The following is a 20,397-nucleotide window of genomic DNA, read 5'->3' as shown; positions in this document are numbered from 1 at the left end:
GTGTGCTGGTTATTTCCAGCTAAGAAAGGAATGGCTAGCCTGAAAGCAGAGTTCACACACAATACAATTTTAATAAGGAAAAGCACTCTGTCTTTAGCAATCTAAATTGAGTAAGAGTCCCATACTATTGGATTTAAAGTCTCAAAATTCATCCTATTCTGTAACTCAAGCTGAAGCTAATATTAGAGGATCAGCTTTATCAGGAGTTCAGATAAGACACAGGGCTTTGCATATTTTTTGCCAAAGTAAGGGAAAGATCTTTCGGTAAAAAATCACTTAAGAATTCAGCATTTTCTCTCTATGTTTTTTTTTTTTTATATTAGGTGGCCTAGACAAATAAACTGCTTTAGTTTTTAGATTGCTAAACACTGATTCTGGACCTCAAGTCTGACGAAGTCACTTGCCTGTATCTAGGCAAAAGATTTTAATATAAAGGATATACATGGAAGAGAGTATATTTGGAGGTTAAGAATACAAAGGGTGAACTATGGCAGATATTGTAGGATGGTTGATTCAATCCATCCTATTCCCAGCCTCCTTCTCTCCTTATCAGCCTCAGTCGTTGAGGATGGGAAAGCTAAGCATTTGTTCTTTCACAATTAGAGGTAGTCGCATAATGCAATTCCTGGTAAGAGGATGTAAGAGGAATTGTGTGGAAGAAACCATTTGTCTTCTTGATTGAAAATTAATGATAATAAAATAAAAGGATAGAAATAGCAGGAGCAGTTCCTGTGCTTTCTCCATACATTATCTTTGAACTCAAATATAACGTCTGGTGCTGCAAGAGTCATCCAGCAACCACAAGTCAGTAATCGTAGGGCAAGGCCAGGGGTATTATAAAACTGATAGCCGCAACAGGTTAAATCCTTCAGGTTCCCTGTTATATAAGAAAAAGCATTTTTAAGCCAGTCTCATTCAATCTCTGTTATGTACAAGTGAAACAACATCCTTCTGATTCACTAGGCAGTCTGGCTTCTTCTTTTTATCCACTTCCCCAAAATCCCCTCTAAGGAATTTCAAGTTGATTATCCCTTTATTACCCTTCTCTACCTCCTTTCTAAGCTTTTATGCCCAAACCTATCACCTGGAATTCGTATTTTAGGGATACTGAGGCCCTTATTTTTTCACAAAGTATTGCGTGTATGTGTGTATTATATATAATATACATAATATATATTATATACATGATATATTAGATTTAGAGAAATGAAATTTAGTTACAACAATAACAGGTTCCTCCTTCTCTATTTCCATAAACGACATCACCATTTAACCGCAACTCCACAAATACGAGCTTCATTTGAAACTCTACATTTAGTCTTCCTACACATTCAATAATTCCAGTCTATTCTAACTCCAAAATATATCTCAAATCCATCCAGTTATCTCTTACCCTACCCTTCCCACACTAGTTCAAACATCACTTCTCACAGTGAATACTTCTGCAACTTCTTAATTGATCCCTCTGCATTTACCCCTTGTCCTCTTCTAATCTGTTATCTAGTTAGCAGCCAGAGTGATCTTATAAAATTGCAATGTGAGTGGATCATCTCTCTATTAAAAACTTATCAATCACGTCCTCTTGCTTTTGTGACAAGTTTTCAACAAGATTTCCCAAACAGTCTACTCATACTTATTTATCCAGTCTCAGTTTTGCCTTTCCCTACTGTCCAGTGCACAGCCATATTAGTTATGTTTCAGTTTCTCAAGGATACTGTGTTACCTTCCTCTTCTATATTCATCTTAGATTGGGTACTTTGGAAAGAGACACTGACATGGAGAGTTGCATGCCAGTAGTTATGGGGACTGTTCTAGGAGGAAACACCTGTGTTATGAGGCCAGTAAAATCTGGGGAGAGGGATAAAGTGACAAACAGTGTGGTTGCAGCTGAGGGCTCAGACAAGCATATGGTAAGCGCTGGAGCTAGGTTGTCTCTTTAGATATCCCTCAAACTGGAGCAAGGAGGTTGGACATATGTAGTGCCACATTGACCCATAATTGGCTATGGGCATATAGCTTTAGGCAAGGCAGTTCTGAAGGGGGGATAGAAATTCCCAGTGAGGGATATAGATTTGAAACTTTAACAGTAGATAATTCTCAGCAGGAACGAGGTGGTTGTGGGTGGATTAGTCCTGAGGAGGGCATCAGAAGGGAATATGACAGTATCTGTTTCTGTACTTTTGTTGATCCTGTTTCCTCTGAGTCAAACTCTCCCTCTCATTCCTCTTAATTTCTTTATCACACTAACTTCTATTCATCCCACAGGTGTCTCTGATCCTAATCATTGGTGGGCTCCCTTTTCCATACTTCAACAGTATAACTCAAAATCTCCAGTCTTACTGAACTATGTAACGATTGTTTATTTATTAAGGCCCTGTGGAAACAAAAATCGCATTTTCACCTTAGTGTTCCCAGAGTCCAAAGTAGTGTTTGACAATACTTAATGCAAAATGAATGTATATTTCAGAGCGAATAAATTTCACATCTATTTTCAAGTTTTATTGAGTCTAGATCTTCCTGAGAAAGAACCATCCAAAATCAGGAAAATAAGTGAGAAATAACAAGAGAGTAGTAAAGGTTTTAACTGGGTATGATTTCCAATCTTCAGTTAATCTCTATTTCTAAATATTGCTCAGAAGACTTTTCAAATTCCTTCCTGTACCAGATTCTGGGTGTTCTATTAGCACTGTCTTAGTCAATGCATATTTTATTTAACTATATGTGGATTACTTTGTATCAATTCCATCATATAATTTATTCAGCTGAGAAGAAACATTAGTACTCATGAATCAGTATTTTCCTTGCTTTTTTCATGTTTCCATTATGAATATTAGCTACTAAAGTTACTGTTTTATTAGTTATATACAGTAATAAAGAAACACACTTGGGGTGTCTGAAGCCCATGGTGAAATTAAAATATACATTTTAATGAAATCCAAGACATTCATACTTACATATAGATGATACTGTAAATGTTGAAAGCAAGGTTAAAAATGACTTAGACAAAAAGCAGCATAAGTAAAAATGGTATCCTCTACTTGGGATAACAGTATGTGTTCATTTTCTATGAATTGTGAATAGATAGACTGTATACGCAAACATAGCCAAAATTAGGATAAATATTTTGAAACACATATGTTAATCTTGTACACCATGTTAAACTGCCTCCTCACCCAATCCATATCACAGCACCTAATCGTTCATTAACTGTTTGTTGTTTGAATGTTAGGGATTGAAAAAAAGAAAACTATCAACTTAAATGGTAACCAATGATTTCATGCAAATTAGATTTGTACATGATCATTTAAACCCAAATATTATCTTAACCTTCTGATAATACTGAAGATATTCTAGTTTAGAAGACCTAATCCAAACAAGCAATATTTTTAACTAACAATAAAATTGCAAACAGTAGACTTCTTAAAAAAGTCACAAGCATACGCAGAAGGCCTGGTGGACTCTCTGCGGGTGCTGTGTCTCCCAGTATAGCCTCAGAGATGCCTGTATATGACCACATGCCTTCATTTACTTGTCGGCTTGGAACACTTCTGAGAAATATGCTCCAGGAAGATGGCTATTTTAAATGGTTCCTTGATTCTTAACTTGTAAACATAATTTTCAAATTCCCTTGACCCAGTTCTAACATTGCTCAACCGAGACTTGATCAGAGTGCCTTAGTAATCTAGAATTTAATGCATATAAATTACCAACGTAAAAATGATTTTACTCTCTTACCTTGCCCTGAGGTAACCTCATTATAAAATTTTCACTTTCCCACTGTCCTTGAATAATATCATTAGTATCTATAACTACCTAGTCCGCTGTCCAAAAGAACAGAGTATAAGTAATTTGGTAAGTCGATAAGGCGTTGTATTAATGGGACATTATTCAAATGCAAAGTTAGGCATGACAGCATTAGTGAAATACAGAAGCATTTCAAGGTTTTATTAAACTCTTAAAGATCATATTTTCTGTAAGTTTATGTTCAGCAAAAATTCATCTATCTCCTATTGTTTTATTCATCATTTTGTGTAGTTTATATTGATTATTACTCACTTGAAATCAGGAAGCTATAGATATATTTCTGTATTTGCCTATAGTCTACTTAGAAGCATATATATGGCCATGCATGCAAAAATTATGTAACTCATAAAAATTCTGCAGGAAGATAAATCCTAATGATAGAAATTAAATACAGTAAAATCTCTGTTCATAACATTTAGCCAGATTTCTTTCTGATCTAGCATTTCCTGACTTAACATTACAAATTAACTATTGAATTCCTGTCAGTTGTCAATGGCACTTAATTACATCTTTCCTTTAGCTAATATGAAAAATTGAAAGTTTCTGAAGCAAAGAAACATTATCTTTAGAAGAGATCTTGTTTTATGAGCACTTTGATATGTTCTGATTCTTGAAAACTTGGACATCTGTATGTGAGAGATATAAGAACTTAATTAACAAGCATATTCATGGACGCTGGACTCAGTAATTTATAACCATTTTGGATTATGAGGACTTTACTACTTTCTGAATTGACTCTTTATTTTATTGATGTGTATGTAATAAATCTATTTTATATATTCTAATCTATTAAATAAATATTATAATATTGTCATAAATGTCAAACCTTTTCAAACTAAGAGAAAAACTAGGTAGGTTAAAAAAAAAGTGTCATACTAAACTTCTTATGGCTTGGGTGTGTTATCAATTGCTTTTCTTGCTGTCTTAAAGCTAACTTTTTTTAGTTTTGTCCCAAGCCATATGCTTAGCATTTATCCTTATCTTTTTCAATACTCAAGCTGTCTTCTGAAAGGCATCTATTATTTTTCCTGTTCATTCTTAGAAAACTAAAATTTAGAGGGTGTATTTGATTTTCCTAAGGTCACACAAATGGAATTGGTCGGATCCAGGCATTAAATGAATATACATCTTACTTACAAATCTGTGGTGTTCACTACTATTTTACACTACTTAAGCTCATTAAATGAACAGTTCAGTTTTATTTAATTCTATTCCACCGAAATTCCAATAATCTAAAATTTTATCTAAAATTACTGTTTTTGCACACACTGAGGTAAAAGTAAGAGGTAATAATTAATATGAGGTAGAAGTTAGTGGTAATAATACATTTTGGAGTGTAATAAAATTGAATGCTTTCTAAGCAAGTCACACTTAAAATTGAGTCTTTTTTTTTTTTTCACCATTCCCTATGCCAGTTCCCAGTGAAACATTAAAAGCTTGATAACTGTATAATAAACTCGTTTTTCTTGACCAATAAGAACTAGAGGGTTTATCCTTCATCATAGGAAAAAGATATAAAAGCTTCAAATAATACAGACAATTATTTTTTATTATACTGAATAATAATTGCTGTACATTAAATAAGACTGAATTGTTTATCTATTAGATGTCTTACCTATGTAAAAATTATTTCTTTGTATAACTGTTGCCGTTCTTCCTTTATGATTCTTATCAATATAGAATGAGTTAAACTCTATTACTTTTTTTCCTGTTCAGTGTTTTCATGGAACATTTTATTCTTGTATCGAGAGTTAAATAATTATTTTATTGAGGGAATAATGGTACTGAGAAAATTTTGCATACTATAAAATATAGTACTGACATTATTATATTATATACATAAATGTAGTATGAATTCTATTGAGTAGACAAGAATGCATACTTTTTTAAAAAAGCATGATAAAAATTTGGGGAGTTATAATCAAATTTAATCAAGCATCTCAAAATTAGGCTCTCTATTTACTCAATAAATAATTAACATATATTGTTCACACATAGCTTACATAAACCTGTAACAATCAATGTCTAATCCTCTATCAAAATACAGACTGCAGGAATTCAGAAGCATCCTTGTTTTTCTGATACACTAATCTGAGAATTGTGACATCTATGGTTTACATAATGGAGGCTAATTATCTAGTAAACATTGATGTACATTAATTTCATAACCTCTTTTAGAAGGATTACTTGTATTTTTCTTAGTTATCAATGCAAATGTATTTATTTCAAATTCACCAACTTCATGACTTCTATCTATTGATTTAGTGAATGTTAATCAGAGTTTATATGAACTGCCATCTTTTTTGCTTAAAAGCAGATGGCACAACTAGTTAAAATTTACAATGAACCTCTCTCTTACTTTAAAACAAGGAATGGATTTCTGAACACCTAACTAGTGGTGATCTGTAGGACCAGCCCTGCCCTCACCTTGACTTAGATCAGTGAAACTGTTTTAGGACTTCTGTCTTCTAGAACTACAAGAGAAAATAATTTGTTCTATTTTAAGCCCTCAAGTTTATAGTAATTTATTACCATAGCTGTAGGAAACAAATACAGGGAAGAAGGGAATGAGGGACAGAGGGAAGGAGGAAGGAAAGAAAGTCATGGCAGCCTCTGATCTAAGAATTATACAGTCAAACCATATACAGAACAGTTTCATGAACTTTTCTGGCTGCTGTCCACTGGGGCTACCGTGTAAACATCCACTTACATTTAGAATTGTTTGTATGCTATTTTAGGTTGTTTATACCTCTATAGGAAAAGAGATGGTCAAGCCCATTTTTATGTTTAAAAAAAAAAAGGGTCAAGCTCTTGCTTGATGAAATGGTTTCTATGGAAACAGACTTCAAAACCTAATATAAGGGAAAAATAGAAACTATTTTCAGAGAGCAAAATACTGATGCTAGTTTTTGTCTGTATTATCTTTTTTTTTCTTTTTTCCTTCTTTCTTTTTCTTTTTCTCTATTAGTACTCGTTCAAAGTGCATTTTGATTTTAACAAGTTTGCTGTGTAAGTATATAAAAGCTGTATTAATATAATGATTGCTCACTAAAAGACAGAACTCAATTTGTAGCATAAAATTCTCTTATTTTTGTTAATTGTAAAATATTTGAAGGTATTTTTTCTTATTCTTTCCTTCAAGACATCCTCCTACGCAAACACATTATCCACCCCCTAAATTTCTGTAATTTTGACATTATTAAGGCAAGGACTATTATAACACATATCCTTTTAAAGCAGTAGATTCAGAGGCTACATTGTAGAACAGGTAAAGGTGGTATAGCTTGGCATTAAATGGAAAAGGTCCTTAGCTCTTAGGTAAAGATAAAATGTCTGCACCCTAGTGCACTGTTCCCGTAATTGGAATAACCTAATTTAAAGCCTGCTTAGCTTCTTATCTCTGATAACATGGTAGCATTATTCAATATCTTTTCTTTTTCAGAATGGGAAAGAAAACTGTGGTCTAAAATCAGTCTAGAATGATTTTTATCTTAATCTTTCTTCAGTAATTTATTTTTCTCAGTGTAATCCTTCATACAGGCATTAATGCCAAGATTTCACAGTGCTGTGGCTTGCTAGGGGGCGTCTTCTTTCTGTGCATAGATCATTATCACCATCACTATAGCTGTCTTTTATTGCATTTAATTATGTACCAAACATTCTGCCCCAAGCTTTACATGCAGCTTTCCATTAGGTGAGTTTATTTCTTTAATCTTTATTTTACAGTGGAGCAGATGGAGGCTCAGAAGCATTTGTTAGCATGCCCAATGTTATGTAGCTAGTAAGTAAGAGACAGTCTGTCTGATTAGAGTAAATTTTCTTGAGTTGCCACTCTGAGCCCCGCAGTTTATATTGTGAGCTGGTGCAGGCAAAGGGAAAGGAAGAGTTATGCCAGAAAGAGAGACCCTGGAGAAGGATAAAGAGCACCATAGATGAAGAGGCAGGACTTTAGCAACATTCTCTCAGAGAGCAAAAGTGGGGTTTCCAGGGCAGCGAGGGAGCAGCAAAGAGTTACTAAGCAACCAAGTCTATTTCTTTTATTTTTGTTCTTAAACCTGCAAGTACCTAAATGCTACGATAATTAAAGAAAAATTATTTCCTTATTTTAAGGCATTTTCTAGGGCTTCTTAAAATGTTCACTAGCAGCTCAGAAGCAATGATTATTTGGGAGGAAAATCACACAGACTAAGTTTTATAAAAAGACTAAAGAGAAGGGACGTGGAAGTGGTCTATGTTATTTTGAGTTATCTCATGTTCTAATACTAGGTCTGTTGTTTAGGGAACAGAATCTGTTTTTTTCTTAAATGGTTTGTGCATGTACAGTGTCATTGAATACACATTTTAACAAATATTCTATAACTCTCATAGCAGTTTTTAAATGTTAAATTTATTTGCTCACCCCACTTAGTTATTATGGTTTCACTATAATAATCATCCAAGGATAAAAACAATAGTATCAAAACATATGCACATACACTCACCTGCACACACCCTCTCTCACCTCAATTAGAAAAGCTATGTTGAGAAAATTATTGATGCAGCGCAAATAAGTTATGCAATTGCCCTATTTTTACAACACAAACAAAATGACTGATATGGATAGAACATTATACTATGCAAGCATGTTGAAATGAATAAATTATTTCATTGTCTCTATAACATATATTGCAGACAGGACAGAAAGGAGTATTTCCTAATACTGACCCAGTGCTGAATGTGGCAAAGGCTGTAAGAAAAAAATATAAATAAAATCTGTAGTGGCCCCAAAAGCCGGACGTGTAAACTGAAAACTTCAATCCAAACTTGAGATTAAATGTATCAAAATACAAATCAACTGAGATTCACTGTTCCTGATTTCCAAAACGGTTAATTTTATGATTAGACTCCAGATTCTCCTGAGTTTGGAAAAAAAATATATGTTTTACTACATCCTAACCTACAAACAACCAAAAAACCAAAAATGATAACTGTTTTTCTCAAGCCTTTCACAAATGCAGCCCACAGTCTTATCCCCAGGGGCTCTGGGCAGCAGCCATGTTGTAACTGGGGATCCAGCATAGCAGAGATTTGTGTGGCCCCTGAAACTATTTTAAAGCACTTCTGGGGACCCACAGACACTGGGCTACCATGCTAGGTCCCTGAAAAGGAAGGCATTCTGCCTCCTTAAAAGGATCCATTCAGATAACCAGACACTCTAATAAACCTCTAAGCCAGTGAGTAAATGAGATATATCTTAGAGAGGCCAGTTCATTTCATGATATACCTTGGATCTTATTTGAATATAAAGGATTAGTCAGCTGTTACATGTTGCTAATTCACAAAAATAGCAAAGAAGTGAACATTTTAGTGACTTTTAAATATTTGTAATAACAATTTAGAGTTTCTTTTAAACTATAAATTTCATTTTTTAATTGATTCATAATTAGGAAAAAAGATTCCTTGCTATTGGCCTAAGATAGTCTGCTCTCCAATATCTGGATATCTCCAATATTCAATATTTTACTTTTAAGAAAACTTGAGCCAGGGAAATAAAAAGTTAATCATATTATTGAATTTAATTTTTTTAAATAAACAGTAACATTAAAACCATTCAGAATGGAAATTTACTTGATTTTTAAATCATCCTTTCGTTTTTAACCATAATTATTGCTGTAATGTTAAAATGATTTTAATTAAATTTACAGTAAATTGGGAGTATAAAAATATAAAGTATGTAATATAAGCACATGTTAAAATATTTTGTTGATTTTGAGTAATATAAACAAGTCCTTACCAGCAGAAACGTGATTTCTAAAATATTGCATTTGTACATGCTAAGAATAATTTTGAATTAATTTTGATTAGACCAAACTGCTTAGTCTCAAGATGTTGGCAGACTTTAATGATTTCTATTTAGTGGTTTACTATGACAGCAATGTTGTATTTTATGCAAAAAAATCTGTTTCCTTAGTGACGGGAAGCAAACTGTTCATTGCAAGGAAACCAATAGAAATAAAAATATTGTTTAATGTTAACTATTATAGCATAATATGGATAATTATATCCATATAGAATACAGTGGTAAATTAAAAAGATTTTAAACCTCCATAAATAGAATGTGAACTGCTATACTATATCAATTTAAAAAAATCAAAATTTTATTTGAGGGGTACAAAATAAAATATGTCCTCACCCATACAAAATTTGAAACAAGAGGTATGTTATCAATGAAACTGACACTAACTTGCATTCTTGAAATGACAAAAGTCATTTTACCATTCTTGAACTATTTCTGCCTTTGTAAAATAAATGACATTGAGTAGATTGACTCTAATGTTCTCACAGCTCTAGCAGTCAATGATTTTATGATTTACATCTCCCAAATTGATTGGTGAAGACTTGACAAGCCCTGAATTTTATAGATGATGTAGTATATCGCACCAGACTGTAGAGCAAAGAAGGTCATAACGGTTATATGCTGCTGACGTGGAGAGGCAGAGTTAGTATCCACTCTGTCCATACTGAGATATTTTCTAGAATTTTATTGGTAATGACCAGAGAGTTGGAGATTGGTGAAAAAAGACATGAGCTAGTACATATACTACATCTCGAAAAACGTTGACACGCACTATCTAAGCCTGATATCAAATCAGATAAACTTCTGAGTTCCCAAAGAGAATCCCAGACGTTTGGTATTGTTATGGGTATATGGAAAATCTGGGAAGTTCATAAGAGCTCCCTTTCTCTCGTACCCTGAGACAGAAGAGAAATGGGATCAAGTGTCTTTGCATTTCTCACACTGATGGTGGTCTTGTCTTCTTTTAGTCTTTGTTTAATCTTTATGCTTTTTTCATATTTCTATAAAAAAATCTAACTGAGGCTCCCTTGTATTTGGGATGGGCCCCTCCCTTTTGTAGACAACAGCCACTCTCTTAGGACTTGTCTTCTTCAGTAGCAATAAATGATCATCCTCACCTCACCTCATCCAACCCAAAAATAAGAGGGTGACTAAAGAAAATTAAGCTGGCATAGAATGCAAAACAAGCATTGTTTTGTACATATGCATACTCTTATCTAAACTAGATGTAGAAAAACCTAGCCTCCAGGATAGAAGTTGAAATAGTTTGGGAAGCAAAGTCTGGTAAAAATAATATAAATCTGTCCTGTTTTTATACAAGGGTGTGATCTACCCCAAATAGGCACCAGGAAAGATTCTTAGATTCTTGAGGCTTTCATAAGTATCAAATCCAATAATGCCTAATTGACATAATGCCTAGCACTCACTCAGTTCACTTTAGCTATTACCAGTGTTTTATTATAATTGTATTAATTCAGTAATAATTATCAAGATTATAAAGCACTAACCTAAACAAACATGCCTGAACTTTGTGAATTGGCAGTAAATGGATTTGAAAGGCATGAGGGAATCCTCAGTCTCAAAATATCTATTCCAACACATATCTATCAGAATGATTGGTATTTTAGATTTGCTATTGAAGTCATTGGCCATTGGGACATTTACTCATTTACCCCCTTTCTGGAGTGTCTACTATATGCAAGCTACCATTTTTGAACATTATCTTGGTAGTACTTATCCCATATGAATCAGTTAAAAAATATATGGCTTAATTTATGCAACAAAATATGTAGCAGTCTGTCAAAGACAGTAAAGTTGAATATCCTGAAACAAGAAAATAAAGAGGTCATGTAAGGGGAAAAATCAGTCATTTCCTAGAGCTCTAGGACATAGTGACGACAGAGAAAAGTCATCATCCAGAAAGAGTGACATTAAGTGAGGGACAGCTACACAGACAAAGACACATTTTTTCCTCTGCTTTTGAACTGTCTTTCTTTTAGACAAAATTAATCACTTAGTAAGTAGGGAGTATATTCTCCACTTCAGAGGAAGTATCTTGAGGTTCTGCAATCCAACACTCTCCCATTTGAAGTCACCCATATGTGACTGAGGCAGTCATACCCATCAGATGATTCTACAGGTACCCTTTAGGAATGACATAATACCAACAACAGCAATGGTCAGAGGTCCAGACATTTGGTAAGAGAAGAGACTCTAGAAGTAAGAAGAGCTCTAAAATTATTCACCAACAAGAATTTCTATTATTGAGTACTATTAGGATATTACATGCCTGAAGTTCTGAGCCAGATAGTGTCTTGAAGTCACTCTAAGATCTAAAATATGCAAATTATTGACAGTCACTATAAAGGGTAAAGAAAAATAAATGCATTGAAACTTGCAGTATTGCAAACTAAAATTGCTCGATCTGCTAGAAATATAGATGTGATCCAATACAGGCTGGTCAGCCGAACCACTTGGATTAAATCCCATGGGAGTAGAACTATGATGGGCTTTATTTGGTTTCCTTTTAATTAAGCCAGGTAGAGTGACTGTGAAAATAAAGAAGCCTAACCTTTAATTAAATGGAATTTTACAACTGAGGTTCGATTCTCCTTGAAGTAGCCTAGGACTTGGGTTATATTGAGTTTTAGTCTGGGATTAGATGTAATAAGGGTGGCTGAAAGAATATGTCTAAAATTTGACCTGGGATAAATTCCAATATGCAGGGTAAGCTCAGAGATATTAAATTGAGCAGAGCCTTATTGACATCTCATCCTGGAGGTCAGGCGTGGTACAATGCCAATCTGGCTGCTGCGTGCATAAGCTTCCCTACCACCATATTGAGCTGCTAGTCCCTCTAAATCTCACTTATTTCCAATTCAAAGAAAAAAATGGCCATTTTGGTAGCAATCATAGAGAAAAATCTTTGTCCAAGCTTAAAAATTTGTTCATAGCTATGGAATTACTAAGTTTAAACCTCAGAAATAGGGAATCTTCTGGAATTGATTCATCCAGAACCAGACTTCAGCCAGCAGCAAGAAGTAGGATACACCAACCCTAGGAGTGAAGTTCTTGTCAATGAAGTAACTGAGGTCCCAGGTAATGCTCTAGACCCAGAATGTAACTGGAAATCTCACCATCAATCGTTTTAAAATCCCTGACTCTACTGACTGGGCCAAAGGCAAAAAATGTTAGGTGAAATTAGATTTTAATATGATCTCTTGTTCCCAGGACTTAGACTATGAGTAAAAGGCACCTGAAAGTATGTGACTTTTTCTATCCTAACACCAGGAAGGCGAAAATGATAGCTATAAAGGGGCAGAGAGCACTAGCTTTGCCGCAAGAAAACATGCTGTGCAGCCTTCTGATGGCTTCGGAGGAGCATTAATATGGATTTTCAAATAAATAATAATGCAGCTCTCCTCTGTTACAATAAAAGACATGGCCACAAAGTGTATATTAAAAAGTTCCAAGTTTCAAAAGAAGTTTTTGTGTTAGTCTGAACCATAAAAATAGATGAAATCCTCTAAAAGTAATGCTATAGAGATTTTAAAGCAGGGCTAGGAGCTAGTGCATTCAAGTCTACATTGAGTTATATATACATATGAATTTATATATATGAATTTTATAATCTAAAATAATTTTGTTCTAATAATTTTTCTGAAAAAAGTCCTATCAGCATTCCAAAGACATTTAAGAAGCCACCCAACTTACATTAATTCAATATGAAACAATTGATTAAAAGAGGTGTAATTTGACAGACAATGTTTGCTACAATGTCCTTAAGAAAATTTTTCTAGAAAAGCTGATAACCAATACTAATCTTAAGTACTTATCAAATGAAAATGTGGTTGTAGGCTGCAAAGTGAAATAGTGTAAAATATTACTGTAATATTTTAGATATGAACTAAATGTAAGAGTGATAGTATTAATAGCATAGATTTTGAATCTTCTCCAAGCAGAATTCTGCAATATGTAGAAAGAATTGCACATCATGACCTAGTGGGACTTATTCCAAGGATGCAAGGCAAGTCCAATTTTTTTGAGGTAAAGTTAACAAATAACATTATATTAGTTTCAGTTGTACAAAATGATGACTTGATATTTTTATACATTGCAAAATGTTGATCACAGTAAGTCTAGTTAACATCCATCACCACATTTTTTTGTGTGTCTGATTGAGAAACTTTAAGATCTACTCTCTCAGCAACTTCCAGATATGCAATACAGTATTTTAACTATAGTAACTATCCTATACTAGGCAGTTTTGAGTTTTGAAAATCCATCAGTGTAATCCATCATGTGGACAGGCTAAAGAAGAAAGATTAGATGATTATATCAATTGATGCAGAGAAGCATCAGCAAAATTCAACATCTATTCATAACAAAAATTCTCAGGAAGAATCAAAAGAGAGGGGGAATTTCCTCAACATGATAAAGAATATCTACCAAAAGCATACAGGTAACATCATATTTAATGTGAAAAGCTGAGTATTTTTCCACTACTATTGGCAACAAGGCAAGAATGTCTGATCTAACCACTCTTACTGAACAAAGTTCTGGAAGTTGTAACCAGTTAAATGTAGGGAGTAAAAAGGAAGTAAGAGGCATTTAAATTTGAAAGGAAAAAAACACTATTTGTATATTTATAGATAAATAAGTTATTTCATTAAGGCCATATGATACAAGATAAATAAACAAAAATCAATTGTATTTCAGTAATTTAGCAATAAAAACATGGACACCAAAATTTAAGGATCTATGTCATTACATTTGCCAAAAAATGTTATGCCTAAATGTATGTGTACTCAATCAGGTGTGGGATTTGTATGCTGTAAACTACAAAATGCTAAAGAAAGAAATCTCAGAAGAGCTAAATAAATGTGGATACATACCGTATTTATATGTTGGAAGACACATCAAAATAAAGATATCAATTCCCTTCAAATTGATGTTTAAGTTTAATACAATTTCTGTCAAAATCCCAGCAAGATTTATGGTTGCTATAGATCTTAGGTTCCTCTTGGCTAAGACAGTTTCTCAGACTTTCATGGTTTTTGATAACCTTAGCAGTTTTGAAAAGTACAGGTCAGATATTTCATAGAATGTCCCTCCACTGGATTTAGTGATTTTTTTTTCTCATGATTACGCTGCCATTATAGGTTTTGGGGAGGAAGATCAAAGAGTTAAAGTGTCATTTACGTCACATTGTATCAAGAATACATACAGTCAGTAGGATTTTCCACTGTTGATGTTAACCTTGCTCATCTGGCTGAGAAATTGATTCTCAAGATCCCCTATTAGATAGTAACTCTTTTTATCTCTGCTTTTGTACTCTATGATTTGCAGAGAACTCACAATGTGCAACCAACACTTAATGAGTAGGGAGTTATGCTCTTCTTCTCTGAGGGTGGAATATCTACATAAATTTCTTTGAATTCTTCTGCACAGCCTTGTGTTTTCTACACTACTTATTTAGTTATTCAATCATTTATTTATAGCGGTATGGACTTGGATATTTCTTCTGTATTCTAGGTTATAATCCAATATTAATTTATTTATCATGTTCAAATTGCTCTAAACTCTGTCAAGGGAAGGTCTTTCAGTAAACCCTTTTTTTTGTTTGCTTGCTTGCTTGCTTGCTTGCTTGTTTTTTGACATACACCAATCATGAAATTTTTGGTCGATGTGATTAAATGCTTTTGAGTATTTCTTTACTCTCAAACACTATGAGATGTCCCAGACTTATATTGTCTGTTTTTCTGCTCCATTAATAATCAACCATTTTTCCATGGAGCTGCTTTTAATTGATAATGGTTTTAGAAGCCAAGAACTGTGTGCTAGATGTGCTTGCTGTTCCTGGTATACCATTGCTCCTGGACCTCTCAGCTGATGTAGCAAGAAAATATGTGTGTGTATAAAGCCCGTGTATACATACGTATGTATGAATGTAGCCATGTATATCTATATTAAACTAAAAATGGATTCATCCTGATGTTCCAAACCTGAATTATTACCACATGGATTATTCTGGACTCTTTGCTTATTTGTAACCTCTCACTCTAACACCTGCCTCCGTCGCCTGCCATTCATTTACATAATTATTTCATTACAGTATATCCTGATACAGGATACAGGATATAGAAATATCAAAATTGTTAACTTGTAACCCTATGGGAAACAATTTCATCAAGTAGAGTGTAGTATTTATGTACATTTTCTTTTGCCTTTATTCTTATAAACACCATTCATTTCCGAAGCTACTTATGTCAGCAAACTTTTCCTCCCGTCTCCTTCAGTAAGGCTGTTTCATTCACATTAATAATATAGTCAGATTGTTTCACAACATTCTTCATACTGTCCTGGGTGTATACACCTCCTTTATTTATTCCTTTGAAAACCTTCCTTTCTTTATGTAGATTAAAGATTTTGAACAATATCATTTTCCTACTTCCTGAATAATTTTGACATTTCTTCCACGGCAAATCTACTGAGAATAAATTCTCTCAGTTTTGAGAAAGTTTATAATTCTCCTTCCCTTTTGAAGGATGATTTCATAAGATACAGAACACTAGTTTAGTGGATTTTTTTTTCTTTTGACACTTCAAATATTTCATTCCATACTCTTCTTGCTTCCATGGTTTCTAAATAAGAGTCCATTTTAATTCTTTCCATTGGTCCTCTATAGATTTATTTTCCCTTTATCTTCCCTAAATATTTTTTCTTTGTCTTTGTTTTTTGAAGTTTGAACAGGATATGGCTAGGTATAGTTTTTGTTGTTATTATTTATCCTGCCTGGTTGTCTATGAATTTCCTGGGTCTCTGGTTTGGTATCTGTTACTAATTTTGAAAATCCTTGGCCATTATTATTTCAAATATTTCTTCAACTTTGTTTTTTCTTCTCAACTGATATACCAATTATACGTACTTTACACGTCTCAAAATCATTCACAGATCTCAGATGTTCTGTTCTGTGTTTTTCTTGTTGTTCTTTGTTTTTATTTTTAATTTTACATATGCATTTTTGTTTGGGAAGTTTCTGTAGACTTTCAAGCTTACTGATTCTTTCTTCAGCCACAACCAGTCTACTGATGAGCCCAACAAAGAAACTTTCTAACTGTATTAAAATTATTTTTGTTTGTAGAATCTCCCTTGGCTCTTTCTCAGTTTCTATTTCTCTGTTTATACTATTTATCTCTTATTGCATGGTGTCTACATGTTTTCCATTAGTGCTCTTAACATATTAAGATGCTAACATAGCTATTTAAATTTTCCTATCTGGTAATTCCAAAATTTGTCACTTTTTTTTTTTTTTTTGCTTCTGTTGTTTGCTTTTTTTCTTCACACTGATTTTTTTTTCTTGCTTTTTTTGCATGACTTGTAATTTTTCTGTAAGTCTGATATGATGTTTTGGGTTATTTGTTTTACATTATTTAATGTGAGGTTTTATGTTTGTATAGCTAGATCACTCATGCATTGCTGATGGGAATGTAAAATGGTACAGCTGCTCTTGAAAATATTTTGGAATTTTCTTCTTAAAAAAGCAAAGCATGCAATTTTCATAGGAGTCATCAGTTGACTCCTAGGTTTTTATTCCAGAGAGATGAAAATTATGTTAAAACACACACACACACACAAATATATACACAAATATTTTGTCAGCTTTATTTATAATAGCCCCAAATTAGATGTCCTTCAACAGGTGAATGGCTCAACTTTGGTACATCCACACGATGGAATACTACCTACGATAACAAGGAACAACCTGTGGATACATGCATAGCCTAGATGAATCTCCAGAAAATTTTGCTGAATGAAATAAAAGCCAATACCAAAAGGTTATATATTACATTAGTCCATTGATATGACATTAGTGAAATGGTAAAATCATAGAAAACAGACTAGAACTGAAGAACAGATGACAGGGATTAAGGAGGGCGTAGGGGTTAAAGGGGACCAGTGTGGCTATATAACGGCAACCTGTGGTGATGGAAAATTTCTGTATCTTGACTGTATAAATGCCAATACTCTATTTGTAATATTTTATCATCTTTTTGCAAGATATTATTATTGGGGAAAATGAGTAAATCTTCCATAAGATCTTTCTATTATTTCTTACAACTTCAAATGAATCTACAATTATCTCAAAATGAAAATATTTAACTAAGTTTTTTTTCTGATAAAGTTCTTTTCCACTATCACTTTATTATTTTTTTTTCTATAAGTTATTGGAAAAAAAGATTCCCTGGATCCAGAGGGTAAATAGCTGTGACTACATTTTCTGGTATATTATGTGACACCAGGAAATTAACTTATCCATTGAAATTAATATATCCAATGTGAAGCAGGCCTGTGATGATTTTGTTTCACAGCCTATGTCAAAAAAAAAAAAGAAAACCTACAAAGGTATTTACAGAAACAGTTTTGTTTTCTTTGATGTCATTGATTCAAGCTGTTATATTTGTAGACATTTCTTTACAGATGTTGTGAGATGTTCTCACTTCTTAGAACTATATTTGAAGTCTGTAGAGTGAAATATTTTTCTAAATTATACTCTGCAAAGAAGAGAGTATACACGTTATCAGTTATGAGTAGTGATCCCCACATCAATGACAGACAAGAATCTTTTTTGAATACTGCTTTTTAGAATATTCAATTACTTGTTTGTCATGTATTTATTACCCAGAGGCACATATGAATCAGAATTCCTTTACGTAATTTAAGTTATGCAAATACTCTTTAAGAGTACATGGACTGTTATATTTCTCAGTCAGGAAATTGCCTTCAGGCTTCAAGTCAATCATTTTGCATGGAAAATTTCCCTGTGATTTACAGGAGGCATCACATCTGTTTCGTTGCCTAAAACCCAAGAGGTGGTTGCTATATTAAATAAAATACATTTAAGTTATTGAAAGCCTAAAAATTTCCCAGTGTAATACTTCCCATGGTCTGAAACCATTTCTCCTTTTTTTTTTTAAATGTAATTTCTACTGAGTTAACCCGAATGCAGAATCACATGGCCTATTACTTTGCCTCTTCTGGACACAATGAATCCTAGAATTTTAATACTGTAAATACCAACTAACAGATAACAGTTTGGTCCAAAACCCATATTGGCAGACACAAGTTGAGAGTGAGGGCTTATGGAATTTGCCCAGAGTCCTAGAGTAGGCAGAGAATTAGATCATAAAGAAAGGTTATGGTTTACATTATTAATATGGTGCATTGCTGAAATTTTCCCACCTCTTCAAGCCATGAAACTAAATAGTAAAAGGAAATCTTGTTGCTTATAAAAATTTCACTATCTATTTAAATTTTATTTCATTTAGAAAGATTTCCTAGAACCCCATACAATTATATTAGATTCCCCTTCAGTGTTCTTCTGTGGTGCTCTTATGTAGAAATCCACCATATAACACAGATTTTTGTTTGTTTTTAAGAGCTGCTTTCCTCATCTTTGCAATTTTCATCACGCAAGTCCTTGAGGGAGATTCCATGAAATCCTTGGTTCTCCTCTGAGCCCAATTTGAAAACTACTGATCTGTATTATTAAGCAATAAAGGAGCATATTAAAATTCAACCTTAATAAAGACAATGGACAAGCATTCTATGAAGATATAACTTAAAATAATATATATTAACATAGACCTTGATGACTGGAAATTCAGAGCATGGTTCATTTATTTTTAGTGGCCTGTCCAAGGACTAGAGTAGGACTCAGCAACATGTCAAAAATGTGCAAACCAGTTGCAAAGCCACCTTCTTACTCATGTTTAAGGCCTGCAGAAGACATAGCAGAGGATATAATGGTTCCAGATGTCAGTAGAAGGTGCTCCACCTTTCAGAATGTCCCTCTACATGTACCTAAAACTGAAAGTCACTTGTGTCATTAATCTTTTCTTTTAATTTAAATACCATTCTGTGTTATAAGAGAATTGATTGCATTATATTTATTTGTTGAAAAGTGGTTTTCCTTCGTACTAGAGAATTAAGGCCAGAGGGTTATGTAAGTTGATTTTACATCCATAACACATGGAACAAAATATATGAAGAAAAAATGAATTAAAGGAAAATTCAAACAATAAAACACACAAAAATGTCAGGACTTATTATTCAGATAATATACATACAAGGTTTTATAGACTCATTTGCACTCAGCTGTCAGCACGTAGCATATCTGTGACTTCCTTCCTCGGTCTGAGACAAACCTTTTGGATTTTCTGTGAACTTCTTAACACAAATCATAACTTTTAGAAGACTCTGCTTTTGATATGAACATCAAAGTCCCTGTTTGCTAATAAACACACTAGAGTTTGACCAATAGCTCAGTGGGTTTAAGTACAATCTGGCTGAAAGTAACCATTGATATCTTTCTTCTAAATAAGTCTTGAATGAAGTAATATTAATTTGTATATTAAAATGTGTCAATTTGTGGAGTTGCTGCTTTAAAAAAATCATCACCCAGGAACAGGCAAACAGGAATGCTAATTCTATGGTACTGTAATATCTGCCATGTCTTTGTATATTATTTTAGCTACGTAAAGTGGGAAATCTTCATCCTAAATTTATGAATCACATGTTTTGTGAATATCTATTGTGTGGCAAACTTCAGGCTGAATGCTAGGAAAAACAAAACAAAACAAAATAAAGCTGACTCATAGGGGAAGGTCCGTGTTATTTGCTAAATAAGTAAATAAATATTTAAAGAGGTTGAAAAGAATTAAGCCTGTCAACTTTAGAGTGAATAAGTTTTATTT

This window comes from Vicugna pacos, chromosome 2, assembly GCF_048564905.1.
Source record: "Vicugna pacos chromosome 2, VicPac4, whole genome shotgun sequence".
In the NCBI taxonomy this organism is placed as follows: Eukaryota; Metazoa; Chordata; class Mammalia; order Artiodactyla; family Camelidae; genus Vicugna; species Vicugna pacos.
This window is presented reverse-complemented; position numbering follows the sequence as displayed.